Source organism: Pseudophryne corroboree, chromosome 6, assembly GCF_028390025.1.
Source record: "Pseudophryne corroboree isolate aPseCor3 chromosome 6, aPseCor3.hap2, whole genome shotgun sequence".
NCBI lineage: Eukaryota > Metazoa > Chordata > Amphibia > Anura > Myobatrachidae > Pseudophryne > Pseudophryne corroboree.
Window position 1 is genome coordinate 332,337,342 of NC_086449.1, and position 5,072 is coordinate 332,342,413.

Here is a 5,072-nt window from a genome sequence, read left to right on the forward strand (position 1 = left end):
ACTAGCACTGGAAATACTCTGACTGGTCAGGGAACAGGAAACCAAAGAATGTTGTGTGTTGATTGTTACCAAGAGTCAAGAAATATAAGACCGGGAGCCGAGATGCTATATAACTTGGACCAGTGAATACTGATATTGGTCTGGAACCGATAGAGATAGGTACCGTTTGGGTACTGATGATGACGGGTACTGGACTGGAACCGATGGAGGTAGGTATTGGACTGAAACCGAAAAAGATTAGGTACAGAAGTCTGGACTGGAACCAATAGGACTTCTAGGAGAATCAGAGAAATAGTCAGGACTCAGCAAAGTTGACTGAAACCTCTGAGGAGTGCACGTACAAAGCTCACACACAGAGCTGTGTGACTTGTGGCACTGGTAACCATAACTGGGGAGAGCTGACCCTTTTATCCCTACAGAGGGATTGGGATTGGTGGATACAGTCAGTTGGTCTGCAGGCTGACTGAGATTGGGCAGTTTCGGGCACCTGACTTCAGACAAATGGCGGAGCCATTCCTGGAAACCTAGCAGAAGGTCTAGCACTATCAGTGCGCAATTCCCGACGTCTGGGCCAGGACAGCGGCAGGAGCGGCCAGCATAGTAGAGACGTCGCTAAGCCCTCTCTGTGAAGCATACTGGAACATCATCCACGGCCGCACAGGTAAGTAACATGGTCTGATTGTGTGATCTTTATTCTGGGCTGTGACAGCACCCCTTCTGGCTCCCATTAAAAATGTTTAAGCACAGCTGAATGGCAGGAGAAAGTCCTGCTCACTCTATTTATTACTATTAGGACATTTCCTCCCTAAATCCTCCTCATCTTGCAATATTGGCCAACCCACTTTTACCTACTTCTTCTCTACCACCAGCAGTGAAGTTCAACCCCTCCTCTCATCCTCAATCCTCTCTACCTGCCCCCTCTACTAGATTCCCTCCTACCATCTCCGCTTCCTCTCTCGCAATGCTTTCTCCCACCTTGTATACCTCTTTAACCTCTCGCTCTCTGATATTGTTCCTCTTCCTCAAAATATGCCCTTGTGACATACAGACCTGCAGAATGCTTCAGATGGCCTCCGCTCCCCTCCACAGTCAGTGACAACCAGTCCGCGGTGCTGGTTGGTAAGTCGCCGTGGCCGATCCTCTCCTGGGCAACGCTGCTATACTCAACGGCTGCAGCAGCTTTGGGAGCGCGGGCAGGTATGGCAGGTGATGTCATGATGCACGTGATGTCCGCACCCGCTGAACCCCCCTAGGACCCAGGGCTCCAGACTGTAGCCTGATCAGACTGAGGCACCACAGTGCTGACTGAACTCCATCTCCCAGAATCCCCAGTCACTGCAGGCTGGTCGCGGAGATCCTGGTAGTTGAAATTTCCGCACTACTCCCCTGTACACTCTGCAGCTGAGAGTTTCAGCTAAATTTATGTGCCCCCCCCCCCCCCTCTCTTTTTACCTTCTTTCTACCGTGAGTCTGCAGGGGAGAGCCTGGGGAGCTTCCTCTCAGCGGAGCTGTGGAGAGAAAATGGCGCTGGTGAGTGCTGAGGAAGAAGCCTCGCCCCCTCAGCGGCGGGCTTCTGTCCCGCGATTTGGTGTAAAAAATGGCGGGGGCTCATGCATATATACAGTGCCCAACTGTATATATGCTGCTTTTGCCAGGAGGTACTCAATTGCTGCCCACGGCGCCCCCCCCCCCCCCCCCCCCCTGCGCCCTGCACCCTACAGTGACCGGAGTGTGTGGGTTAGTGTGGGCGCAATGGCGCACAGCTGCAGTGCTGTGCGCTACCTCATGTGAAGACAGGAGTCTTCTGCCGCCGATTTTGACGTCTTCTTGCTTCATCCGCCGGCTTCTGTCTTCTGGCTCTGCGAGGGGGACGGCGGCGCGGCTCCGGGAACGGACGACCATGGTTAAGTTCCTGTGTTCGAACCCTCTGGAGCTAATGGTGTCCAGTAGCCTAAGAAGCGCGACCTAGCCGCAGTTAGTAGGTTTGCTTCTCTCCCCTCAGTCCCACGTAGCAGAGAGTCTGTTGCCAGCAGAAGCTCTCTGAAAATAAAAAAACCTAACTAAAATACTTTCTTAATAGCAAGCTCAGGAGAGCTCACTAAAGTGCACCCAGCTCCTTCCGGGCACAGATTCTAACTGAGGTCTGGAGGAGGGGCATAGAGGGAGGAGCCAGTGCACACCAGTAGTACTAATTCTTTCTTAGAGTGCCCAGTCTCCTGCGGAGCCCGTCTATTCCCCATGGTCCTTACGGAGTCCCCAGCATCCACTAGGACGTTAGAGAAAAGGTGTGTACGCGCTGCGGGTACTTTGTACCGTCAGCGCTGCATAAGGTGTAAAGTATAATATCATTGCATTGCATTACTACGAAGGTATAAGGTGTATCAATTGAGTGTGTACGCGCTGCGTGTACTTTGTACCCTCAGCGCGGCGATTGTACGCAGAGTCCGTACGCGGTACGGGACTCATTACGCAAATAGCGTAAAAGGTATATAGAGTGAATATTAAGTTTAGCGGCCATAGCGGCTCCATGGTAAAAGTGTGTTTAAAGGTATAGCTTTATGGTTTAAGATAATATCGACATTATCAGTAATGTGTGCAATATGTGGTACATGTAAGTCCGCCTGTACCACATGGACTTACTGCCACAAGGTTGCTGACCAATTCTTTGCATAGAAGCTCAGGAGCTAGAAACAGGGTATATCCAGGATACTCTGCGTTAACCACATACCACCTACGGCTATTTCTCATCAGAATTGGTAGGATTCATTTCCTTACAGTGATCCATGTTTTTACTGCATCTGAGACTCACTTTGTGGACATTCATATAAATACAGTTTGCATAATCTGTTTGTGCATTTATCTCACCAATCAAATTCTTCATACATTAACTCTCAGTGGTTTGCTAACCACCACTGAGGAAGTTTTAAAATATTTTTTGTATATTTTGCATAGCTGATTTTTATTCAGTACTAATAGAAATAAAATATCTTGTTTTAATTTGTGATACTGACTTATCATAATTATGCCTTCAACTGTTTATTAAACCTGTCTGAATTTTAGTCCACTTATCTGTGCTATTTATCTTACACCGTGTCACTCCCTCACACCTGAGTAGCGCCACAGGGTAACACAAAATCATTTGTTTTCACTGTTATCGCTTGGGCTACATAGGGTACACCTTTGTGTAACCCCAGGCTTGCCAAACACCCAGGGTTCTGCATATACTGACCCTCAACCCAACTCTAACAACTGTGAGTGTTGCATATAGGGTTATAGGGAGGGAGAGGGAGGCAGTGGCAGTGTTACTAGTACTCTGTGGCATATGTGTAAGGGGTAATACTACTACTTTGGCATTATGTGTAAGAGGCGCTACTACTATTCTGGCATTATGTGTAAGGGGCACTACTGCTACTTGGTGCCATTATGTGTAAGAGGCACACTACATTAACTCTGGCATTGTGTGTAAGGGGCCCAACTACTACTCTGTGGCATTATGTGTAAGGGGCAATACTACTACTCTGGCATTGTGTGTAAGGGGCAGCACTACTACTCTGTGGCATTATGTGTAAGGGGCACCAGTACTACTCTGGCATTATGTGTAAAGGGCACTACTACTACTCTTAGACATTATGTGTAAGGTGCACCACTGCTACTGGCATTATGTGTTAGGGGCACCACTATTACTCTGTGGCATTATGTGTAAGGGGCACCACTACTACTCTGGAATTACGTGGAAGGGAAACCACTGCTACTCTGGCATTACATTACATGTAAGGGGCAATGCTCCTACTCTGGCATTATGTGTAAGGGGCAATGCTACTACTCTGGCATTACATGTGAAGGGCACTACTACTACTCTATGGCATTATGTGTAAGGGACACTACTACTACTCTGGCATTATGTGTAAGGGTCACTACTGCTACTCTAGAATTATGTATAAAGTGTTAGGTGCCGCGGTCCGCGGCGCCGCTCGGTCTGCTTCCGGCCGCCGCTCACGGCGGCCGCACCTCCCTCGCTACCCGCCCGGCGCCCAGTTGCTTTTCGGCTACGCTTGCCTAAATCACTCAAAATTGGCAATACTTTTCATTGTTCCCTTCTGAAGCAATATATTTCTTCCAGGAGATTCCCTCGGAAAACTTCTCAGGGTAGACCTCCAGTGGATGTTCTGGGGCAACAAGAGTTTTTGGTGGAGAAGGTTTTAGATTACAAAGTTTCTCGAGGCCGGCTGTATTTTTTAGTTCACTGGAAAGACTATGGCCCGGAGGAAAGGTCTTGGGTCCTGGATAAGGATCTACATGCCCCTAAACTTAAGAAATTATTCTTTCAGGAATTTCCTCAGAAACCCGGCTTTAGGGGTTCTTTAAGCCCTCCTCAAGGGGGGGGGTACTGTTAGGTGCCGCGGTCCGTGGCGCCGCTCGGTCTGCTTCCGGGCGACGCTCACGGCAGCCGCACCTCCCTTGCTGCCCGCCCGGCGCCTAGCAATGCCAGGACGCCGTGCGTACTGTAGCCACCGGGTCCCTGGCAACGCTAGGACGCAGGGCGTCCTCAGCCGCCGGGTCCATGGCAACGGGGACGCCATTGGCGGACCGTGTTCCCCGTTGCCAGATAAGACTGATTAGTTGTTCGTGCAGCAGGGCAGCTGCACGGCAACTATTAATTAGGGTCTGGGGGCTGGTCTTGCTGGCCCTCCTGTCATTGGCCAGCAGGGCCTTTTTATGGGAGCCAGCACACTGCAGCCTCGCCGGTGATAGCTTCCTGTACGCTGTTCCTGCCTTGCAAAGTTTGTTCCTGGTCTGCTGTATCTGGTCGATCCTGCTCCCCGTGCTCCTGAGTTCTGGAGTTCTGAAGCCGGTCCTGGGAATCCTTCCAGTCCAAGTGAACCTATTGCAGTCATCTGGGGGTTCTTGCTTATTGGGGTTCTCTCCCGGTTCCGTGAGTAGCGGCTTCTGCCGCGTGTTGCGGCCTAGGCCGCTTAATCCTAGCGTTTGTTTTGTACTGGTGTTTTTGCGGAGGTTTCCGCTTTTCACTGTCCTCCTCGGTACACTACGGTGCTGTGTGGGGTGTGGACAGT